This window comes from Lissotriton helveticus, chromosome 8 (genome assembly GCF_964261635.1).
Source record: "Lissotriton helveticus chromosome 8, aLisHel1.1, whole genome shotgun sequence".
Classification (NCBI taxonomy): Eukaryota; Metazoa; Chordata; class Amphibia; order Caudata; family Salamandridae; genus Lissotriton; species Lissotriton helveticus.
In genome coordinates this window covers 630532085-630558024 of record NC_136069.1, presented here as the reverse complement: position 1 = coordinate 630558024, position 25940 = coordinate 630532085, and positions in this window count along the sequence as shown.

Sequence of the window (25940 nt, the reverse complement as noted above, 5' to 3'; positions counted from 1 at the left end):
ACCTTTCCATATCCCTCTTGGCTCCTTTTTGCTATTGTATGTGTAGGACGGCGGCTCAGCCGTGAGAGTCTAAAAATTAAAACTTTTTATCTTAAGAGACGTGCCTACAAGATAGTCAGTAGCTCGGTCCTTTTGGCCTTGCCGTTTCCCTTGATTGGGTTTGGTTGCATATATATAGAACTACCTCTTCACACCCCCAGGGGTAGAATTACTTTCCTATCCCCACCTGTAGGAAACACTGGTGTGTTTTTCCAAACCTTCTTTGTTGCTTGATAGTATCGGTATAAATGGATAAGAACTGCCTGGCCTTCTCGGAAGAGCAGATCTCGGCAATTTTGTCAGGCCCTTCGCTGATGTTAGGGGCTCCATTACGGGGATCCGTATCTGTGAGAGAAGAGTGGGAAAAATTATCCACACTAAAGAAAAAACAGGTCCGAATAGCATTGCATGGTGCATTGATGACAGAGTATTACACGGCGGGGGTAGCACCACCTAGCCTCATAGTTAGGATTGAGCCACGTATTTTCCTGGATGACGAAAAATTCCGCACGGATTGGAGTTTCATTGCCAATAAGTGCACCAGGGACTGGTTCATCCTCATCATTAGCACTGCCCAGCAACTGAGCGAGGAGCTCCTGAAGGAGATCCTCGACTTGGAAGAGAAAATCTCAAAAGATACCACGTTAGTGGACAGCAAGGAGCACTTGCAAAAAATCCAGGACGACCTTGTTGATTATAAAAATTATATGGTCAACCAGAAGATAAAAGGGTTGACAAAGAACTTAGAAAGATACACTCCCGAGTAGGCTTTCCCTTATGTGAAGGAAGAATACTATCAACAAGCACCTGCTCCACAGAATACAAATAGTAGATACAGAGGTAGGGGAGGGAGACAACAGCAGAGACGTACACCAAACAACTGGACATTTGATAACACCTCGAGTGAGGAAGAGGAAGAACCCCAGCAAAACAGTAGGGTGCGGTTCAACCAGCAAAACCGCCAGACCGAAGATTTGGGTGCATTATTACGTGCTTTTTTAGAGCAGGGCCAGAGATCCAACCACAACAGGGGGAGGGGTGCCACAGGGCGAGGCCGAGGGAGAGGCAGCTCGACACCCCAATGGCAGACATTCTCACCCAGAGTGACCCGCAGCCGGGGACGAACGGACAACTAAATGAGAGCATTGTAGTCAATTTATCAGACCACATTTTGACACCTAGTGAAGAAAGGGTACTAAATAAAGGGCTGGGGTTTGTACCCACCCCGAAACATGACTCGTTTAAATGTCGCGTGGAATTTCACGAAACGTTGAGAAAAATCAAGCTCAAGAAATTCTTCGCTCAAAAGGAGAACGAACAAGACATCAATTCGTTCCGAGGTACCAACCTGAAGAAACCGTCTACTTTTTGTCCGGCTGGATCCGCCGTGGGTCCTGAAGTGTCTGTCTTCGAGGAAAGAGTCCTGAATGATATTGAGAACTTTGAGAAATCCCAGGAACACTCTCACCATTCAAATATGATTAAGGAGGACTGGGAGGCAACAAGAGGCCTAGAAAAAAAACCTTTAGTTGACAATCAAGTCAGCTGACAAAGGGGGTGCGGTGGTGGTACTTAATACCCAGGATTATTAGACAGAGGTGCTCCGTTTGTTGAGTGTCCGCACCAATTACAAACCCCTGAGTAAAGACCCGGTGGATCAACTGCTTGAAACCATAAGAGAAATGGTCAATAAAGCCAAAACCAACAAATGGATCTCGGTAAAAAAAGCGGAGTTCCTGGTGAACAACACCCCCAGGACTCCAGCTTTCTATATCTTACCAAAGATTCATAAGCCGACCCGCCCCCGCCCGGCAGGCCCATCCTGTCGGGGATACAATCTGTGCTGGAGCCGCTTTCACAATTTGCGGACTACTTCCTGCGGGAGTCGGTGACCAACCAACGGTCCTTTGTTAAGGATACCACCGACGTGTTGAACATTCTAGAAAATACCCCTTATGACTCAAACAACCAGTTCCTTGTAACCATCGATATTGAGTCCTTGTACACGAGTATCCCCCAGGACGCAACGCTGGTGGCAGCAGCACGCGCACTGGGGGACCTCGAGTGGCCCTATGATGCGCCCCAATCATTCATCATGGAATGCGTTGAGCTCGCACTTACGAGGAACTATTTTGGATACAAGGACCAGATCTACCTACAATCCTCTGGAACATCGATGGGGGCCACAATGGCCCCCAGCCTGGCATGCATCTATGTGGGTAGATTTGAGGAGCACATCGTCTATCCTGATACCAACCCCTTCCAGCGGCACATTTGCCTCTGGAAGCGATATATAGACGATGTGCTCTGCATCTGGGCGGGCACGGAAGAATCCCTAGGGGAGTTCCTGAGATGGCTCAACTTGCAAGATGAGAGCCTCAAATTCACGTGGACCTACAGCCGCACCAGTGCGGTCTATTTGGACCTAGACATTGAGACGGGATCGGAGGGTGGCCTGAACACCAGGGTACACCAAAAGCCAACTGATAGGAATTCACTCCTCTTGTATAATTCGTACCATCCCAGAGCCCTCCGTGACAACCTCTCTGTGGGCCAATTCCTGAGGTACAGGAGGAACTGCTCTAGTACGAGTCGTTTCCTGGAGCAAGCACAAGATCTTACAAAAAAACTCGTGCAGCGCAGTTACCCCAGTAAAGTCGTGAAGAACGCTAGAAAAAGGGCACTGAATACACCCAGGAGTGCCTTGCTGGAACACACAAGTAAAGAAAAAAGAGACTGCCTCCCGGTGGTTATGACATTTGACCCCATGGCAACAAAAATTAGGCAGTCTATCAGAAAACACTGGGACTTACTATCCACAAAAGACTTCCGTATGCCACCACCTAGGTTTGCCTTTAAGAGAGCAACTAACCTTAAAGACAAACTAGTCCATACCCGCACCCCGGTACCACACAAAAGAGATCTGTCTACTTTGCCCAAGCGTCACTCCCGAGGGCTGTTGATTCTGCCCAGAAATGCGCCTGGTGTGCTCTGTCATGGATGGACTTGCACGGTAATTGACCAAGTTATGGGATAATGAGAGATAGTGGGATACCACCTAGACCCTGCCTCATGAGGTATCCATACCTCTTACCAGATGAGTTCTAGTTATAACATCTATATCATAGCCAATTGGCTAATACATGTGCCTTGACGTGCCTGGCTGCAACCAGGGCAGAAACTTGCTGTAATTGCATATAGATATATATCCCCGTCATGGTCTCAGTCTTTGGCTCAATTGCCTGATGCTGTGCGCTGCGATCCTAGTGCCAATGCTTGCCGCGGTTGTAACGAGTGCTACATAGAAGACACGTTGAGAAGAGAGCGCAACATGTTGGTCTATACACTAAATGTAAAATAAGAATTGTGTCTATTCTAAGGTTGCGCGATTACCCATAGACGACCACCTCGTGGACTCTTTGGCAAAAATATAAAATTTATCTCCGACACATACACGCAGGCAATTCGGTGCAGTGACTGTTTGCAATTATTAACAGTCCGGCCCATTGGAGGTAGTTGCTGGTATCAGGGCCATTGAACTTAAGCAGTAGACATTTGATTTAGCCGTTCCAAGATGGCGCTACTGTCCCACACTGGAGCGCCTGTGTATGCGCATGCGCTATCTACCATGTGACCGGACTCCGCCGGTAAGCTTAAAAACAAACGCCGTCTTGAGCACTTTGTTCCTGGGATGAGACACGGTCCTGGTTCCTAACCGTACGGTGAGGAGTGGGGGCTTGTAGGCGGCTGCATTAAGCTGTATTTACAAACGAGCAGTCACTTTAAGTAAAACGCTACTACGCAGCTGGGGCCAACTGTACATAATGACGCGCACGATGTTGTGGGTGCTCTGTGCCCCACGCATTGATAAAGGGAACCCTGACGTTATGATGTATGTGGTCGTGGGGATTGAAACCCGCCCGCGCTTCTCTGTTAAAACGCGCGAGCAGGGTTGTCACGGCTCTCATGCCCTCAGAACGATAGAAATTGGCGCGGATGTGCTTTTTCGTTGTTTAAGGTCGGGCTGTTCCATAATATCCTTTTTCATTTCCTATAGATTGCTACTTCAATCGTTTTTAAACGAGTCAAAGTGTGATTCGGTCAGCCGGTATGAGTTGCCCATGCTGGCCTGGGGTAATTATAATTATAAGTGTATAATTATATGATTATAAGGATGTTTGCAACCATTACTCTAATGTGGAAACCTATGAATCCATATTGACTACTGGGCATGTCTCTGGTTTTTATTTGTGTCTCAATGCAACAGTGTCCAGAAAGGATGTTCTAAAAATTGGTGCAGTGACCGAGTGTTGAATACCCTGATGAATCTGCCGAAACTATTGGGGCAGTGAAACATGTCGGTATCAGGTACTGGTAGGCGATATTAAGCTACCAACCTCTTTTTTAATTCTTCAGCTCACACTGAAACGAAGAATAAAGTGATTGAGTGGGTGTGGCTGTTGATTTTATGTCACTCTGTCCGTTATGAGTTAATGTTGTGATACTCTTTATGTTGCACCTTTACACGCATTTCAGTTTATGTGTTGTACTTATTCTGTTTTCTTTTCGGATTGGAAGGCAACCGATGATGAGAAAGGGGCATTGAGTTGGTAACATCTGCCAACATCCCCGAGGGTTGTTCGCCCGTGAGGTGCCTTCCTCTCCACCACACATTTTTTCCTTTTAAGGTTTGTACACATGTGGTTAAGTGTGGATAGATGTACTGCCAGTAAAGAAGGCAGACATTTGTTGGACATCACTCTGGACACTGTTTGAATTGAGAGTGTAGTAATTAATTTTGTTGGAACAATAGAATTAGTGGGGACAACTAGACATTAGAGGAGTGATACCGCACTGCGATAGATAGCAGGGGTTTACCTCGGTATGTAAACAAAAAATACAACCTGAGTGATATGTACTCATGTCTTTGAAATGTATTAATCGCCCCAGGTCTAGGGATCTTGTTGTTTATTGACTGTTTAGAGTGGAGGGCGATCCCTTATATACCTTTCCATATCCCTCTTGGCTCCTTTTTGCTATTGTATGTGTAGGACGGCGGCTCAGCCGTGAGAGTCTAAAAATTAAAACTTTTTATCTTAAGAGACGTGCCTACAAGATAGTCAGTAGCTCGGTCCTTTTGGCCTTGCCGTTTCCCTTGATTGGGTTTGGTTGCATATATATAGAACTACCTCTTCACACCCCCAGGGGTAGAATTACTTTCCTATCCCCACCTGTAGGAAACACTGGTGTGTTTTTCCAAACCTTCTTTGTTGCTTGATAGTATCGGTATAAATGGATAAGAACTGCCTGGCCTTCTCGGAAGAGCAGATCTCGGCAATTTTGTCAGGCCCTTCGCTGATGTTAGGGGCTCCATTACGGGGATCCGTATCTGTGAGAGAAGAGTGGGAAAAATTATCCACACTAAAGAAAAAACAGGTCCGAATAGCATTGCATGGTGCATTGATGACAGAGTATTACACGGCGGGGGTAGCACCACCTAGCCTCATAGTTAGGATTGAGCCACGTATTTTCCTGGATGACGAAAAATTCCGCACGGATTGGAGTTTCATTGCCAATAAGTGCACCAGGGACTGGTTCATCCTCATCATTAGCACTGCCCAGCGACTGAGCGAGGAGCTCCTGAAGGAGATCCTCGACTTGGAAGAGAAAATCTCAAAAGATACCACGTTAGTGGACAGCAAGGAGCACTTGCAAAAAATCCAGGACGACCTTGTTGATTATAAAAATTATATGGTCAACCAGAAGATAAAAGGGTTGACAAAGAACTTAGAAAGATACACTCGCGAGTAGGCTTTCCCTTATGTGAAGGAAGAATACTATCAACAAGCACCTGCTCCACAGAATACAAATAGTAGATACAGAGGTAGGGGAGGGAGACAACAGCAGAGACGTACACCAAACAACTGGACATTTGATAACACCTCGAGTGAGGAAGAGGAAGAACCCCAGCAAAACAGTAGGGTGCGGTTCAACCAGCAAAACCGCCAGACCGAAGATTTGGGTGCATTATTACGTGCTTTTTTAGAGCAGGGCCAGAGATCCAACCACAACAGGGGGAGGGGTGCCACAGGGCGAGGCCGAGGGAGAGGCAGCTCGACACCCCAATGGCAGACATTCTCACCCAGAGTGACCCGCAGCCGGGGACGAACGGACAACTAAATGAGAGCATTGTAGTCAATTTATCAGACCACATTTTGACACCTAGTGAAGAAAGGGTACTAAATAAAGGGCTGGGGTTTGTACCCACCCCGAAACATGACTCGTTTAAATGTCGCGTGGAATTTCACGAAACGTTGAGAAAAATCACGCTCAAGAAATTCTTCGCTCAAAGGGAGAACGAACAAGACATCAATTCGTTCCGAGGTACCAACCTGAAGAAACCGTCTACTTTTTGTCCGGCTGGATCCGCCGTGGGTCCTGAAGTGTCTGTCTTCGAGGAAAGAGTCCTGAATGATATTGAGAACTTTGAGAAATCCCAGGAACACTCTCACCATTCAAATATGATTAAGGAGGACTGGGAGGCAACAAGAGGCCTAGAAAAAAACCTCTCGTTGACAATCAAGTCAGCTGACAAAGGGGGTGCGGTGGTGGTACTTAATACCCAGGATTATGAGACAGAGGTGCTCCGTTTGTTGAGTGTCCGCACCAATTACAAACCCCTAAGTAAAGACCCGGTGGATCAACTGCTTGAAACCATAAGAGAAATGGTCAATAAAGCCAAAACCAACAAATGGATCTCGGTAAAAGAAGCGGAGTTCCTGATGAACAACACCCCCAGGACTCCAGCTTTCTATATCTTACCAAAGATTCATAAGCCGACCCGCCCCCCGCCCGGCAGGCCCATCGTGTCGGGGATACAATCTGTGCTGGAGCCGCTTTCACAATTTGCGGACTACTTCCTGCGGGAGTCGGTGATCAACCAACGGTCCTTTGTTAAGGATACCACCGACGTGTTGAACATTCTAGAAAATACCCCTTATGACTCAAACAACCAGTTCCTTGTAACCATCGATATTGAGTCCTTGTACACGAGTATCCCCCAGGACGCAACGCTGGTGGCAGCAGCACGCGCACTGGGGGACCTCGAGTGGCCCTATGATGCGCCCCAATCATTCATCATGGAATGCGTTGAGCTCGCACTTACGAGGAACTATTTTGGATACAAGGACCAGATCTACCTACAAACCTCTGGAACATCGATGGGGGCCACAATGGCCCCCAGCCTGGCATGCATCTATGTGAGTAGATTTGAGGAGCACATCGTCTATCCTGATACCAACCCCTTCCAGCGGCACATTTACCTCTGGAAGCGATATATAGACGATGTGCTCTGCATCTGGGCGGGCACGGAAGAATCCCTAGGGGAGTTCCTGAGATGGCTCAACTTGCAAGATGAGAGCCTCAAATTCACGTGGACCTACAGCCGCACCAGTGCCGTCTATTTGGACCTAGACATTGAGACGGGATCGGAGGGTGGCCTGAACACCAGGGTACACCAAAAGCCAACTGATAGGAATTCACTCCTCTTGTATAATTCGTACCATCCCAGAGCCCTCCGTGACAACCTCCCTGTGGGCCAATTCCTGAGGTACAGGAGGAACTGCTCTAGTACGAGTGGTTTCCTGGAGCAAGCACAAGATCTTACAAAAAAACTCGTGCAGCGCAGTTACCCCAGTAAAGTCGTGAAGAACGCTAGAAAAAGGGCACTGAATACACCCAGGAGTGCCTTGCTGGAACACACAAGTAAAGAAAAAAGAGACTGCCTCCCGGTGGTTATGACATTTGACCCCATGGCAACAAAAATTAGGCAGTCTATCAGAAAACACTGGGACTTACTATCCACAAAAGACTTCCGTATGCCACCACCTAGGTTTGCCTTTAAGAGAGCAACTAACCTTAAAGACAAACTAGTCCATACCCGCACCCCGGTACCACACAAAAGAGATCTGTCTACTTTGCCCAAGGGACATTATCCCTGTGGGACATGTTCGGTTTGCCCCCTCACTAAAAAAAGCAACAGTGTGACCTTGAGCACAGGGAAAGTATGGTTTTTTAACCACTTTAGCAACTGCAACACCACGCATGTGGTATATAGACTGCTATGCTGCTGTGGTCTCCAATACTTTGGCCTGACCACGAGAAAAATCAAGGTGCGCATTCAGGAACACCTTAGTACTATCAAGGCGGGCAAACTGACTACCAAGTTGGTACAACATTGCCACAAAGAAAAACACGATTTCACATGGACTGTGTTGGAGGTAATAAAAGGCAATCCACAAAATATGGAAACAGCGTTGCTCAGTAAAGAAGCTAGATGGATATACAGAGAACGCAGTGACAGTGTAGGCTTGAACGAAATCCTTGAGTGGAACCGAGTGAAATAGACCTCTAAGGGTGAGTTAGCTGTAAAAAATCCCCACCCATTTTTTGGCGAGTGCTCCTTGTTGATCAACCGTCACTCCCGAGGGCTGTTGATTCTGCCCAGAAATGCGCCTGGTGTGCTCTGTCATGGATGGACTTGCACGGTAATTGACCAAGTTATGGGATAATGAGAGATAGTGGGATACCACCTAGACCCTGCCTCATGAGGTATCCATACCTCTTACCAGATGAGTTCTAGTTATAACATCTATATCATAGCCAATTGGCTAATACATGTGCCTTGACGTGCCTGGCTGCAACCAGGGCAGAAACTTGCTGTAATTGCATATAGATATATATCCCCGTCATGGTCTCAGTCTTTGGCTCAATTGCCTGATGCTGTGCGCTGCGATCCTAGTGCCAATGCTTGCCGCGGTTGTAACGAGTGCTACATAGAAGACACGTTGAGAAGAGAGCGCAACATGTTGGTCTATACACTAAATGTAAAATAAGAATTGTGTCTATTCTAAGGTTGCGCGATTACCCATAGACGACCACCTCGTGGACTCTTTGGCAAAAATATAAAATTTATCTCCGACACATACACGCAGGCAATTCGGTGCTGTGACTGTTTGCAATTATTAACAGTCCGGCCCATTGGAGGTAGTTGCTGGTATCAGGGCCATTGAACTTAAGCAGTAGACATTTGATTTAGCCGTTCCAAGATGGCGCTACTGTCCCACACTGGAGCGCCTGTGTATGCGCATGCGCTATCTACCATGTGACCGGACTCCGCCGGTAAGCTTAAAAACAAACGCCGTCTTGAGCACTTTGTTCCTGGGATGAGACACGGTCCTGGTTCCTAACCGTACGGTGAGGAGTGGGGGCTTGTAGGCGGCTGCATTAAGCTGTATTTACAAACGAGCAGTCACTTTAAGTAAAACGCTACTACGCAGCTGGGGCCAACTGTACATAATGACGCGCACGATGTTGTGGGTGCTCTGTGCCCCACGCATTGATAAAGGGAACCCTGACGTTATGATGTATGTGGTCGTGGGGATTGAAACCCGCCCGCGCTTCTCTGTTAAAACGCGCGAGCAGGGTTGTCACGGCTCTCATGCCCTCAGAACGATAGAAATTGGCGCGGATGTGCTTTTTCGTTGTTTAAGGTCGGGCTGTTCCATAATATCCTTTTTCATTTCCTATAGATTGCTACTTCAATCGTTTTTAAACGAGTCAAAGTGTGATTCGGTCAGCCGGTATGAGTTGCCCATGCTGGCCTGGGGTAATTATAATTATAAGTGTATAATTATATGATTATAAGGATGTTTGCAACCATTACTCTAATGTGGAAACCTATGAATCCATATTGACTACTGGGCATGTCTCTGGTTTTTATTTGTGTCTCAATGCAACAGTGTCCAGAAAGGATGTTCTAAAAATTGGTGCAGTGACCGAGTGTTGAATACCCTGATGAATCTGCCGAAACTATTGGGGCAGTGAAACATGTCGGTATCAGGTACTGGTAGGCGAAATTAAGCTACCAACCTCTTTTTTAATTCTTCAGCTCACACTGAAACGAAGAATAAAGTGATTGAGTGGGTGTGGCTGTTGATTTTATGTCACTCTGTCCGTTATGAGTTAATGTTGTGATACTCTTTATGTTGCACCTTTACACGCATTTCAGTTTATGTGTTGTACTTATTCTGTTTTCTTTTCGGATTGGAAGGCAACCGATGATGAGAAAGGGGCATTGAGTTGGTAACATCTGCCAACATCCCCGAGGGTTGTTCGCCCGTGAGGTGCCTTCCTCTCCACCACACATTTTTTCCTTTTAAGGTTTGTACACATGTGGTTAAGTGTGGATAGATGTACTGCCAGTAAAGAAGGCAGACATTTGTTGGACATCACTCTGGACACTGTTTGAATTGAGAGTGTAGTAATTAATTTTGTTGGAACAATAGAATTAGTGGGGACAACTAGACATTAGAGGAGTGATACCGCACTGCGATAGATAGCAGGGGTTTACCTCGGTATGTAAACAAAAAATACAACCTGAGTGATATGTACTCATGTCTTTGAAATGTATTAATCGCCCCAGGTCTAGGGATCTTGTTGTTTATTGACTGTTTAGAGTGGAGGGCGATCCCTTATATACCTTTCCATATCCCTCTTGGCTCCTTTTTGCTATTGTATGTGTAGGACGGCGGCTCAGCCGTGAGAGTCTAAAAATTAAAACTTTTTATCTTAAGAGACGTGCCTACAAGATAGTCAGTAGCTCGGTCCTTTTGGCCTTGCCGTTTCCCTTGATTGGGTTTGGTTGCATATATATAGAACTACCTCTTCACACCCCCAGGGGGAGAATTACTTTCCTATCCCCACCTGTAGGAAACACTGGTGTGTTTTTCCAAACCTTCTTTGTTGCTTGATAGTATCGGTATAAATGGATAAGAACTGCCTGGCCTTCTCGGAAGAGCAGATCTCGGCAATTTTGTCAGGCCCTTCGCTGATGTTAGGGGCTCCATTACGGGGATCCGTATCTGTGAGAGAAGAGTGGGGAAAAATTATCCACACTAAAGAAAAAACAGGTCCGAATAGCATTGCATGGTGCATTGATGACAGAGTATTACACGGCGGGGGTAGCACCACCTAGCCTCATAGTTAGGATTGAGCCACGTATTTTCCTGGATGACGAAAAATTCCGCACGGATTGGAGTTTCATTGCCAATAAGTGCACCAGGGACTGGTTCATCCTCATCATTAGCACTGCCCAGCGACTGAGCGAGGAGCTCCTGAAGGAGATCCTCGACTTGGAAGAGAAAATCTCAAAAGATACCACGTTAGTGGACAGCAAGGAGCACTTGCAAAAAATCCAGGACGACCTTGTTGATTATAAAAATTATATGGTCAACCAGAAGATAAAAGGGTTGACAAAGAACTTAGAAAGATACACTCGCGAGTAGGCTTTCCCTTATGTGAAGGAAGAATACTATCAACAAGCACCTGCTCCACAGAATACAAATAGTAGATACAGAGGTAGGGGAGGGAGACAACAGCAGAGACGTACACCAAACAACTGGACATTTGATAACACCTCGAGTGAGGAAGAGGAAGAACCCCAGCAAAACAGTAGGGTGCGGTTCAACCAGCAAAACCGCCAGACCGAAGATTTGGGTGCATTATTACGTGCTTTTTTAGAGCAGGGCCAGAGATCCAACCACAACAGGGGGAGGGGTGCCACAGGGCGAGGCCGAGGGAGAGGCAGCTCGACACCCCAATGGCAGACATTCTCACCCAGAGTGACCCGCAGCCGGGGACGAACGGACAACTAAATGAGAGCATTGTAGTCAATTTATCAGACCACATTTTGACACCTAGTGAAGAAAGGGTACTAAATAAAGGGCTGGGGTTTGTACCCACCCCGAAACATGACTCGTTTAAATGTCGCGTGGAATTTCACAAAACGTTGAGAAAAATCACGCTCAAGAAATTCTTCGCTCAAAGGGAGAACGAACAAGACATCAATTCGTTCCGAGGTACCAACCTGAAGAAACCGTCTACTTTTTGTCCGGCTGGATCCGCCGTGGGTCCTGAAGTGTCTGTCTTCGAGGAAAGAGTCCTGAATGATATTGAGAACTTTGAGAAATCCCAGGAACACTCTCACCATTCAAATATGATTAAGGAGGACTGGGAGGCAACAAGAGGCCTAGAAAAAAACCTCTCGTTGACAATCAAGTCAGCTGACAAAGGGGGTGCGGTGGTGGTACTTAATACCCAGGATTATGAGACAGAGGTGCTCCGTTTGTTGAGTGTCCGCACCAATTACAAACCCCTAAGTAAAGACCCGGTGGATCAACTGCTTGAAACCATAAGAGAAATGGTCAATAAAGCCAAAACCAACAAATGGATCTCGGTAAAAGAAGCGGAGTTCCTGGTGAACAACACCCCCAGGACTCCAGCTTTCTATATCTTACCAAAGATTCATAAGCCGACCCGCCCCCCGCCCGGCAGGCCCATCGTGTCGGGGATACAATCTGTGCTGGAGCCGCTTTCACAATTTGCGGACTACTTCCTGCGGGAGTCGGTGATCAACCAACGGTCCTTTGTTAAGGATACCACCGACGTGTTGAACATTCTAGAAAATACCCCTTATGACTCAAACAACCAGTTCCTTGTAACCATCGATATTGAGTCCTTGTACACGAGTATCCCCCAGGACGCAACGCTGGTGGCAGCAGCACGCGCACTGGGGGACCTCGAGTGGCCCTATGATGCGCCCCAATCATTCATCATGGAATGCGTTGAGCTCGCACTTACGAGGAACTATTTTGGATACAAGGACCAGATCTACCTACAAACCTCTGGAACATCGATGGGGGCCACAATGGCCCCCAGCCTGGCATGCATCTATGTGGGTAGATTTGAGGAGCACATCGTCTATCCTGATACCAACCCCTTCCAGCGGCACATTTACCTCTGGAAGCGATATATAGACGATGTGCTCTGCATCTGGGCGGGCACGGAAGAATCCCTAGGGGAGTTCCTGAGATGGCTCAACTTGCAAGATGAGAGCCTCAAATTCACGTGGACCTACAGCCGCACCAGTGCCGTCTATTTGGACCTAGACATTGAGACGGGATCGGAGGGTGGCCTGAACACCAGGGTACACCAAAAGCCAACTGATAGGAATTCACTCCTCTTGTATAATTCGTACCATCCCAGAGCCCTCCGTGACAACCTCCCTGTGGGCCAATTCCTGAGGTACAGGAGGAACTGCTCTAGTACGAGTGGTTTCCTGGAGCAAGCACAAGATCTTACAAAAAAACTCGTGCAGCGCAGTTACCCCAGTAAAGTCGTGAAGAACGCTAGAAAAAGGGCACTGAATACACCCAGGAGTGCCTTGCTGGAACACACAAGTAAAGAAAAAAGAGACTGCCTCCCGGTGGTTATGACATTTGACCCCATGGCAACAAAAATTAGGCAGTCTATCAGAAAACACTGGGACTTACTATCCACAAAAGACTTCCGTATGCCACCACCTAGGTTTGCCTTTAAGAGAGCAACTAACCTTAAAGACAAACTAGTCCATACCCGCACCCCGGTACCACACAAAAGAGATCTGTCTACTTTGCCCAAGGGACATTATCCCTGTGGGACATGTTCGGTTTGCCCCCTCACTAAAAAAAGCAACAGTGTGACCTTGAGCACAGGGAAAGTATGGTTTTTTAACCACTTTAGCAACTGCAACACCACGCATGTGGTATATAGACTGCTATGCTGCTGTGGTCTCCAATACTTTGGCCTGACCACGAGAAAAATCAAGGTGCGCATTCAGGAACACCTTAGTACTATCAAGGCGGGCAAACTGACTACCAAGTTGGTACAACATTGCCACAAAGAAAAACACGATTTCACATGGACTGTGTTGGAGGTAATAAAAGGCAATCCACAAAATATGGAAACAGCGTTGCTCAGTAAAGAAGCTAGATGGATATACAGAGAACGCAGTGACAGTGTAGGCTTGAACGAAATCCTTGAGTGGAACCGAGTGAAATAGACCTCTAAGGGTGAGTTAGCTGTAAAAAATCCCCACCCATTTTTTGGCGAGTGCTCCTTGTTGATCAACCGTCACTCCCGAGGGCTGTTGATTCTGCCCAGAAATGCGCCTGGTGTGCTCTGTCATGGATGGACTTGCACGGTAATTGACCACGTTATGGGATAATGAGAGATAGTGGGATACCACCTAGACCCTGCCTCATGAGGTATCCATACCTCTTACCAGATGAGTTCTAGTTATAACATCTATATCATAGCCAATTGGCTAATACATGTGCCTTGACGTGCCTGGCTGCAACCAGGGCGGAAACTTGCTGTCATTGCATATAGATATATATCCCCGTCATGGTCTCAGTCTTTGGCTCAATTGCCTGATGCTGTGCGCTGCGCTCCTAGTGCCAATGCTTGCCGCGGGCGCGGTTGTGACGAGTGCTACATAGAAGACCCGTTGAGAAGAGAGCGCAACATGTTGGTCTATACACTAAATGTAAAATAAGAATTGTGTCTATTCTAAGGTTGCGCGATTACCCATAGACGACCACCTCGTGGACTCTTTGGCAAAAATATAAAATTTATCTCCGACACATACACGCAGGCAATTTGGTGCTGTGACTGTTTGCAATTATTAACAGTCCGGCCCATTGGAGGTAGTTGCTGGTATCAGGGCCATTGAACTTAAGCAGTAGACATTTGATTTAGCCGTTCCAAGATGGCGCTACTGTCCCACACTGGAGCGCCTGTGTATGCGCATGCGCTATCTACCATGTGACCGGACTCCGCCGGTAAGCTTAAAAACAAACGCCGTCTTGAGCGCTTTGTTCCTGGGATAAGACACGGTCCTGGTTCCTAACCGTACGGTGAGGAGTGGGGGCTTGTAGGCGGCTGCATTAAGCTGTATTTACAAACGAGCAGTCATTTTAAGTAAAACGCTACTACGCAGCTGGGGCCAACTGTACATAATGACGCGCACGATGTTGTGGGTGCTCTGTGCCCCACGCATTGATAAAGGGAACCCTGACGTTATGATGTATGTGGTCGTGGGGATTGAAACCCGCCCGCGCTTCTCTGTTAAAACGCGCGAGCAGGGTTGTCACGGCTCTCATGCCCTCAGAACGATAGAAATTGGCGCGGATGTGCTTTTTCGTTGTTTAAGGTTGGGCTGTTCCATAATATCCTTTTTCATTTCCTATAGATTGCTACTTCAATCGTTTTTAAACGAGTCAAAGTGTGATTCGGTCAGCCGGTATGAGTTGCCCATGCTGGCCTGGGGTAATTATAATTATAAGTGTATAATTATATGATTATAAGGATGTTTGCAACCATTACTCTAATGTGGAAACCTATGAATCCATATTGACTACTGGGCATGTCTCTGGTTTTTATTTGTGTCTCAATGCAACAGTGTCCAGAAAGGATGTTCTAAAAATTGGTGCAGTGACCGAGTGTTGAATACCCTGATGAATCTGCCGAAACTATTGGGGCAGTGAAACATGTCGGTATCAGGTACTGGTAGGCGATATTAAGCTACCAACCTCTTTTTTAATTCTTCAGCTCACACTGAAACGAAGAATAAAGTGATTGAGTGGGTGTGGCTGTTGATTTTATGTCACTCTGTCCGTTATGAGTTAATGTTGTGATACTCTTTATGTTGCACCTTTACACGCATTTCAGTTTATGTGTTGTACTTATTCTGTTTTCTTTTCGGATTGGAAGGCAACCGATGATGAGAAAGGGGCATTGAGTTGGTAACATCTGCCAACATCCCCGAGGTTTGTTCGCCCGTGAGGTGCCTTCCTCTCCACCACACATTTTTTCCTTTTAAGGTTTGTACACATGTGGTTAAGTGTGGATAGATGTACTGCCAGTAAAGAAGGCAGACATTTGTTGGACATCACTCTGGACACTGTTTGAATTGAGACCGTAGTAATTAATTTTGTTGGAACAATAGAATTAGTGGGGACAACTAGACATTAGAGGAGTGATACCGCACTGCGATAGATAGCAGGGGTTTACCTCGGTATGTAAACAAAAAATACAACCTGAGTGATATGTACTCATGTCTTTGAAATGTATTAATCGCCCCAGGTATAGGGATCTTGTTGTTTATTGACTGTTTAGAGTGGAGGGCGATCCCTTATATACCTTTCCATATCCCTCTTGGCTCCTTTTTGCTATTGTATGTTCCTGCTTATTGCCTGTTTTCAAAGTCTTCCAACTGCTATTGTATGTCAGTTACCTGTGCATCATGGCCAACTACTTTGTATAGAAAAGTTTCACTCTTTCGGACTAGAGTTCATTTCTCCAGTTCTGACAGTTTTTCTGATATCTCAAAGCATGTTTTCGAGATTTTATGTACGGCACCCTGTGTCTTCCTTGATGCTACTTGTGGTTTCTGATTATTTCAACAGGTCTTCTCATGATGTTCCATAATGCCCAGAGAAACAGTCTTTAACCCCTTCGACGCGCGTGACAAGGTCAGCTCGTCACGGGCGTTACCTGCGCTGCGCGTGTGACGAGATGACCTTGTCACGCAACGAGTGTTTTTGCAAATCGCAGCGCGCAGCGGGAAAACCGCTAGCGCGCATGCGGTTAACATGGGTGAGTCTGGTTTGCCCTGCCCCAATGTCACTGGGAGTTGGGCAGACTTTGCAAACATTAATTCTGGGAACACTTCTTAAGTAGAAGTACAATCTCATTTTAAAGTGCTCCCATAACTGTTTTTGCTACCTCTCTCTTTGCCTTGTTTCCAAATGTTTAGCTTTAGATTTCCATCCTCCCTTAAAAAATATGGATTCATTTTCTGACTCAGCATAGTTGCTTCCTTCAGAAGGTTCAGAGGAAATGTCAGATAGCAAGAAATGTTGTTCAGTTTTCTTGTGCCCCAAAGTCCATCTAGTTGCATGTTGCATGTTGACTCATGTTATCCCCAGGTGAATCAAACGTTTTGATTGATGTGACTAATTAATTTTGTTTGAGCTCATAATCTTTGACTGTATGTGGTGACATCTGTACACCTTGCTGTAAGTCTTGCTTTATACTGGCCTATTGATAATCTCTTATTGGTCCCATATAGCTTTCTTCCTCAGTATTGAAGAAACTATCAGGACCAACATGCATCATCTGAGTTTCACATAGCACCCATTTAGCAGTAGTCTCCTATACAGTCAAAAGGACCACAGTGTTTTTTTTAAATGTACCGCTTTGTTTCAGGGTTACCAATATCATTGATCTGCAGTATGTTAGCCTGTTCAGCAAGCTCGGTCAAAGAGTCCTGCAGTCATCCTCATGCAACCATCCCAGAAGCTGAATCTGCTGCTGTTTCATTCTGGATGGTATCATGGCCATGCAGTTCTGGTGAGGGTTGAAGCTCAATAGAGATGGCCTGTGATTGAGCACCAGTGCTTAGAACAGTGATATGGAAGTTTTTCCCAGCTCCTGCAACAGCCAAAGTGTTGCTAGTAGCGCTACTGTTGGTAGCCCCATGCTGTTTGGGTAGCGAGCCAATCCCCAACAGTCTTGGAGCTGGAAGCTCTGCCTCCTCTGGCAATTCTGTGGGCTAGCCTGGTAGACTTGGGTGCTTTGGGTGCCATTCTGAAAATGTGCCTGATCAGAGCCCATGCTGGTCCACCATGTTAACCCAAGGCCACGGCCAGAAATCAACCGTCGCCGGTCAATCCGCTGTCAACAGATGCAGCATCGTGCCTTTGGCACCTTACGCAGTAACAATAAAGACCCCCTGAGGTTGTTCCAATGCTGCAAAGGGATACACTGAGCTGGGAGGGAGGTGAGCACATCCCAGCCAAACAAGAGGCAGCCATCTTCATTTTCTCACTTTTATTCTTTTGTTTTGTACTGTAAAGGGGTGGGGAGTACCCTGAGTACCCTGAGTACCCTGAGTGCATCCATCGCTAACATCAGCCAAATACTTCAGCTAGTCTGGTTTTGTTGGTGGGGAGATGGGTTGGATGCCAGAGGGAGGGGTTTTTGAGGGCTGTTCCTGGGGCTGACACGGGGCTTGGTTCAGAGATTAAAGGGCCCATTAGGATCTCTGACAGATCGGCACCGCCCGCATGGCGGTGGCGATCGGCCCAAGATCCGTCCCCGCCCGCCACCTATTTTTCCCCGCCATATTACAATGACGGGGGGGACCGCTTTTCCGCCCGGTCAACAAGTCGACTTTGTGGAAAAGAGTTTAATATGGTGGCGGTGTCTATTAGACACCACCAGCCATATTATCATGGGGGCGGAAACATGCCTTTCTGTGGCGGAATTGCTTGTGGGGGCCCGTTGCCGGCCCGAAGGGCCTCTGGGGGTTGGGGGGTACCTATGGTACCCCCCCCTGCAGTCCCTTGCACAACAAGGCAGGCACCGCTTGGTGCCTGTCATGTTGTGCATGGAAGTGCACGACATGCCTTCCTAGCATTGTGGCGGGCGGTGCTGAGTGCACCGCCCGCCACAATGTCAGGTATGCAGAATGCGCCCGCCACTGTGGCGGGTCTATCCTAATGGCCCCCACAGGACCACTGCTATTATGGCGGGCGGTCCCATTTCCCAATAGGATTCCGCCCGCCATCCCAATGACCCCAATTTCCTAAATTATCATCAGACCATAATCCCGGTTCTGGGATGTAACATTCCTTATACTACACAACAATACAGGAGGTGGACCTCTGAAAGAGCTATGTAATTAGATCCAGATTATATTATATATCTGAATAACTGGATCCCTAAATTGTGCATCTCGAGTGAAGGTTCTGCAGTGAAAATGTTGCCTGGGACATTCTTAAAGCTGATGTATGGGGTGCCACACTGGGGTACACCATTGGGAAACAAAGGGAAGCAGCTGCTTTAATTCAAGATCTGCATAGTCAACTTAAGGTTCTTATATCAGACATGTAGCAACAGTCTTGAATCCCTACCTGGATGTATCTGAGATTCTGCAGAAAATCTTTGCGATCAAAGCAAAGTTTTGCAATCTGCCAGGAGATTTCAGGTATATAAAGATAAGAATTATGAATAACACCGTAACAAAATTCATAGTGTAGAGAACTGGACAAGGTGAAGTCCGGCAAAATATAACAACTATTCAGGATAAGAACGATCAAGCAGTATATGCAAATGAGGAAATAATCCAGGATTTTTTTGTTAATTCTATCAGGCGCTATAGCAAGAGGATTATTATCTCTCAATCTATAATTGATGAATACTTGAATATTATCATGCTAGGCATAATTATAGCAGAAGATAGTTAGAAATTCCAATAACAATGGAAGAAATCAAAAACGCAAAAGGCACTCTTCCAACGGATAAAGCAGATAGGACAGATGACATCCAGATTAAACATTACTGTCAATTTTTTCCACAGCTGGTAGATTAACTTTTAGTTCTTTTTAGACTAGCACAGCAAGGCAAACTATTTCCATCATCATGGTCATCAGCTAACATAGTAATTTTCTTTAAAAAAACAAGGCAAATCACCTATAAATCCAGGCTTGTATAGGGGACTTTTTATATGACTTGTTTGCATCGCTCTTGCACCACTCGACGTGGTGCAAGAGCAATGCAAACTTTACATGTGATTTATGAAGACATGCAAGGCCACTTCACAATGCCCTGAGTGGCTTCATAAATCAGGAGTAAGGCAACATATCGCAAATGGCTGCGTAGCCTTACTCTGCCCTGGGAAGGCGTTCCAAGGGTGTTGCATTGGTGTTTCCACACAACACCCATGCTTTTTGGCATGTTCCTAGAATTACCAGAAGAGCTGGGACTGAACCAAAAAGGTACACCTTCTCAGGGGAGGCATAACAAGGAGGAATACCTTTATTTCTCCATGTTACCTCCTCTTTCTATGTGTGCTGAATTCTGAAGCACTCATAGAAATGAGAGTATGTCTCTCAGGACTGTTTTTGTGCAGGAAGGTGTTCATTCCTGCACAAAAACAATTGTGCATTCAGCACAGGCACCCTTGCACCATGGTGCAAGATTGCCTGTATTGGCACTAGGCTGCCAAAAGGGTGCCAGAACAAATGTTAAAGGCAAGAATGTGCTGTATTGCCTTAAATACAGTGCATTCCTGCCCTTCCCCTTACTTGCAGTTCAGCACAACAAGGTGACTTGAACCACCCAAGTGTAATTTTTTTTGTCGGTCCGGAGGTGCACGTCTCTCAATCATATCTATGAGGTGACGCAAAGCAACTCTGCATGGCTTTGTTTGGCCTCATAGATACAGAGTAAGACAAAGCAGTGCAAGTCACTGCCTTGCCTTATTCTGCATCAAGGAGGCATTCCATAGCATTGCGGTGGGAACGGAGATCAATTAATGAGCCAAATAAAAAGGTTCAGTTATTTATGGGAGGTAGCAAATGGACACAAGGCGGTACACAGGAGGAACTAACAAGCCTCAGAATGAATCGGAATTCAGCTTTTACGAAGGACAGTGACACCAGCCAACTAAAAAAATATGGGTGGAGAGTGGCAGGGCTTCCACTACATACTCTATTACAGCATGCCTCACAGAGCAAGTAGCGAATGCATGCTGGCGCTAGGTTTGACCTAAAAACTACAAAATAATGCTGCCTTATACCACATAATTGGCTTTTCAGTCACCAATTAAGTCACCAATAAAGCATAATTCCAGTCGCCCTGCTCATACCATATCATTGCAACAGTGTGAGAAGAGCCATGCTAGTGCAGTCATGCAGGTACACCATTGTGGATAGATGGGCACCATGCAATTTAAACCACAGTGAATATGATACTACAAAGTGGCTGGTGGAGAAAGGATGCAGCCCTTAGAAGAGCAGTCATGAAAAATCCACAGAGGAGTTTCAGAGAAGCTATCTGTAGGCATGTGCATTAAATACAAGCCATGAAATAGATCTGGGGGTTCCACGCAGATGTGGCAGGGAGCCATCCAAAGGAATGTGCATCATGAAACCAGCTAGTGTGTGCCCAGGTGGTCACCTTGAGCAAAAGTATGAAGGATAATGCAATGGTGCCCATCTGCAGCCTTCACTTGTGATACTCTGCAGGCCAAATGCCTCAAGCCACTATTAGCCCTCAAACAAAGCACAAACAAAAAGAACTTACAAGAAAAACGAGAAGATAGTTCCCACAACTCCTGGGTTACTGCAATCTGAACATTTTAACTCTCTGTGTTATTAACACACAACAAAAAGCGACAGGTCAGACTGTAAACTCCCCTGAAGGGGATATACCTGTGGAGGGGATAAGTGCAGCATCCTTTCCTTTGTTCGGTTTGTTTAAAAAAATCTGACCCCGCCCTTCCTGGGCCCCCACTCCATCCTGTCCTGAGAGGACCCCCTTCGGCAGGCCTGCTGACCGTCATTGTTCTGTCTGTTTGCAAAGGCTGTTCTCAAAGGCTTGCTAAAAATCCCTTCATGTGGGAGAGGGAGTGAAAGCACAAACAGGGCAGTCGCCACCCCCTCACTGCTGTGCACGCCATGGCACAACTGCTCAACCATGCCACAGGTCTGCCCTTGCCACGCCCTGCACCGTGGAGAAACCAGCCCCTAAAGGAAAGGTGCACTCCCTGGAAGGGCTATGCGTGCAGTGGAGGAGAAGGGAGGTGGCACGTCAGTGCTTCAGAATAAAACACCTAGTAAATGAATTACTGCTGGGCAGGGCTAAGGTTGTGAGCAGTGGCCGGTGAAAGAGTCTGTTGTGACATCACTGTCAGCGACTACGGTTAGTGAGATATCACAGGATAGTGTGACATAAGCATGCAGAGTTATTTGGTGAAAATGTCAGTCTATCAGAATGTGGGTATCCACTGCTGTTCACAGATATTATAGACTATCGCAAAAGCACCAAAGACAGATGCAGTTAGCCTGAAATGTCACGGGCTAATGTGGCAGCCGGGGGAAGACTTCACTAGAATGATTTGTCATTGTCTTTCATGATGCCACAGGTGATGGTTGCTGGACCGAGAAGTCAAGATACATATTGTAACTTTAAGGACAGCTACTGTTATCTACATTAAAATCTACCATGATGTATCCCGGGGGGAGCAACTATTAGTTGCAGAAAAGCCATAGCTCTCTCGGTGCAGGATGAAAAGCCTTCTATTTAAGAGATGTGAGATATTGAAACAAGCGGTCGAGATTGTCCCGGCAACTTCAAAAGTGAAAGCGCGCACAGCGTGCTGACAGTAAACAAAGCACATCATCATGCCTCAAGTAGGACAAACCCAATAAAGAATATAGTGCTTACGGTGTAAGAAGCAAAGTAAAGGGGCCAGTAGCCATGGGGGGAATCAAATGACTACACAGCCGTACTAAGGAGGGACTAACAAGCCTATTTAGGAACCAGAAACCAGCATTTACGAAGGACAAAGTCACAAACCAATGAAAAATATGGGCGGGATAGTGGGCAGGGCTTCTCTCTCATACTGAACTACCACAGATCTTCCGTAGAGCAGCATTTGCGCGCTGACTCTGGGCTCAACCTAAAAAGTGAGGTTTGAAGTAGTCTCAGCTGCAATTGAGCTGTGGAAGAGGATGGCAAAATGTTTAATATTACTAAATATAATCAAAACGTGCTTTTGTGTTTCTGCAACTTTTCCTTGACAGTCATTCTAAAACTTGGCAACTGACAGGGATAAGTACTGCCAGGGAATTTTTTTTTTTTTTTTTAAAACCATTTTTATTGTCTTTTGGTCCGTGCAACATAGAAAAGCATACAACAAGCATGCATGTCATTATCAAACAATACTCACACATCCCCCCTCCCCTCCCCTTCCACCTCCCTCGTAACTCAGGATCCACACACCATCGTCCAATTGTTCAGCCATGGCAGTCCTCTGAGTCCATTTCAGTAACAGTGCCTGATCCTGCATACCTATCCCTTCCATAGCAATCATACATTCAAGTGTTTGCAACCCTTTAGAGCCCCCCATCCAATCCATGATACTATCGCCATTTGCCCCATATTCTGCGGAACTTCTTAGGGCATCCTCTCGCTTTGTACGTGACCCTTTCGGCTGTCATGTAAAGGTCCATCCCCTTCTTCCATTCCTCTAGCTGTGGTATGTCTGCCGCCTCCCATTTCCTGGCTACATCCCGTTTGGCCACTACCAAGGCCAGTCCTAGAAAAATCAGCAATGGGCGTGCCAAGTCTACATCATTGGTCATCCCCAGGAGTATTAACTTCGGGTCCGAGGGGACGTCTGTCTCTAGCACCTCTCCCAGTTCAGCAAGGACTACTCCCCAGTACTTTTGAATGCGGGGACAGGACCAAACCTTGTGGAAGAAATCTCCTCTATCGTGGCTGCATCTCAGGCAGCAGGGCTCAGGTACTCTCCCCAGTTTATGCAATCTTGCTCTATCGAAATAGGACCTATGTAAGATCTTAAACTGGATCAGACGGAGCCGTGATTTAATCACCACCTCCCTATGGTGCATCAGTACCACACCCCAGTCCACATCATCCATGTCTCCAACTTCCCGCTCCCAAGTGGCTCTGAGGCCATCTAATTTGTTTGGTCTACTATTCATGATAGTTGTATATGTTAGGGATACTGCCTTCCCTTAGATTGGTTCCTGGAGAAGGCGGCCTTCCAGTGGAGCGTATTCGGGGAGTGCCTCCATCAACGTCCCCTCTGCCCTCCAAGCATGCCGTAGCTGCATATATTTAAAGACTTGAGAGCGGTGGAGCCCAAATTCCCTCTGCAGTGACGGGAAGGATTTCAGCGCCCCCTTTTTTGATTATGTGTCCTAGTGTAGAGATACCTATGGCGTCCTATCCCTGGAACCCCTTCAACTTTTAAGTTCCTTTAGCCATGTACAGTCCCACAGCGGAGTTTGCTTCATTGGTTTGTGTTCCCACTGAATTGCCTTTGTGGCCCTCTTCCATGCTCCCAGTGTGATTGTAGTAGCCGGTAGTAATCTGGCCTGCCCCTTTCCTCCATATATATAGTATAGACATGTGCGGGTACCCATAGTGTGCCTTTCCAGTGCATAAGTGGGGTGTGTGGCAGGTGCATGTAGCCATTCATTAAGAGGAGCCAGGTGTTCCGCCCAATAGTAGGCCTCCAGGTCGGGCAATGAAATACCCCCATCATATTGGTGTCTCTGTAGGGTCGAAAGCGCTATTCTAGGTTGCTTACCCAGCCATAAATAGGACCTCAGTTCCGCATGAGTATCCCGGAAGACCTTACATTTCAGTGGGAAGTATTCATTCTGGAGTGCATATAAGAATCTTGGAAGTGAGATCATTTTAAATATGGCAGCCCGCCCAAGTATCGTCAGGGGAAGTGATTGCCATCTGTTTGCGTCTTCAGTAAAGTTGCGTACAACACGGTTAATGTTGCGTTCGTAGGAAAGGTTACCGTCAGTTGTGACAAATATCCCTAGGTACATAAAGCCCTCTGTAGTCGTCTGCAGTCTCTCAGGCAATGTGGGCCACTCATTCCTCCCTTGGGGGTCATAGAGCGTTGACTTATGCCAATTGATCTGGTACCCAGACTTGGCTCCGTATCAATCCAGTTCGGCAAACAGGGCCGGTATAGTACTGTCCGGTTGTGTAATATAAAGCAGGACATCGTCCGCGTATAGGGACAGTTTTTCGTCAGTTTCATCTGCTTGCCCTATCCGAAACCCCGTAATCCCTACGTTCTGTCTAACCGCACAAGCCATTACTTCAATAGTGAGGGCAAACAAGAGGTGGGACGGGGGGCATCCCTGCCTGGTGCCCCGTTGTATAGGAAAGGCCTACGAGAGTGTCCCGTTCACCCTGACTCTAGCACTGGGGCCGGTGTACAGTAGACCAATTTTATGCCTGTACTTGGGTCCAAATCCCATGCGTTCTAGTACTCCCTCTAGAAAAGGCCAGTGTACGGCATCAAACGCCTTTTCTGCCTCCAGAGATAAAAACCAGTGCGGTTTCGTTCTGCTCCTCACCTCCCTGAGCCAGTTATGAGTCCGCCGCAGGTTATATCTAGTCGCCCTTTCCGGAATGAACCCGGTTTGGTCTAGGTGTACCAGTCCCGTTATCACCCGTCGCATGCGGAGAGCCAGAATCGTTGCATATAATTTCGCCGCTACATTTAGAAGGGAGATGGGGTGGTAGGACGAGCAATCATCGGCCGGCTTCCCCTGCTTGTGGATTGGGACAATCGTGGCCTGTCTGAGGTCCAACGGGAACTGTCCCTCCATCTCAGCATCAAGGAAGAGGCCCAGTAAGTGACGGGTCAGGAGATCCGCCGTTTTCTTGAAAAATTCCGTCGGGAAGCCGTTGGGGCCAGGGGTCTTTCCCGTGCGGAGCTTGGTCAATGCCGTCCTAATTTCCTCCAGCGTTATATCGGTCTCTAAATCTTTTTGGTCAGCCTCCTCCAGCTCTGGGAGGTTGATATTCGCCATGTATTACAAAGCGTCGTCCTTCCACCCCAGTTCTCGCGCTGCATAGAAGGCTTTATAAAATTCAGCGAATGTATCCGCTATTCTCTCATCTGTACTTGCCCATCCACCTTGACCATCTTTCACTTTTCCACCCAACGGTCGTCCCTTGCCTTCCTGCTGAGCCATGCCAGGAGCCTCCCGGATTTGTCTCCCACATCGTATAGCCGGTGTAGGGTCGCCAGCGCCTGCGATTTCCCCTCCCCTGTCACTAATTGCCTATACGGGACCTGCAGATCGGAGAGACGCCGCAGTTTCCCTGGGTCCCTGGTTGTTAGGTGTTCGTTTTTAATCGTCAGTATCAGTGTTTCCAGTTCCCGAATCTCAGCCTGGACTTTTTTCCTTTCCTCCGCCAGTCTACATTGTGCCCTTTTTCGGAGTACCACTTTAAGCGCCTCCCAAAGGACTACCCGTGAGTCCACCGAGCCTATATTTTCAGCCAGGTATACCTTCACGTCCGCTCTCAGGCCCTTCAGGAGTTCTACATTTTGTAGGTCCCACGCCGATAGTCTGAGTGTCTTGGGCCCCTCTCTCTTCTCTCTACCC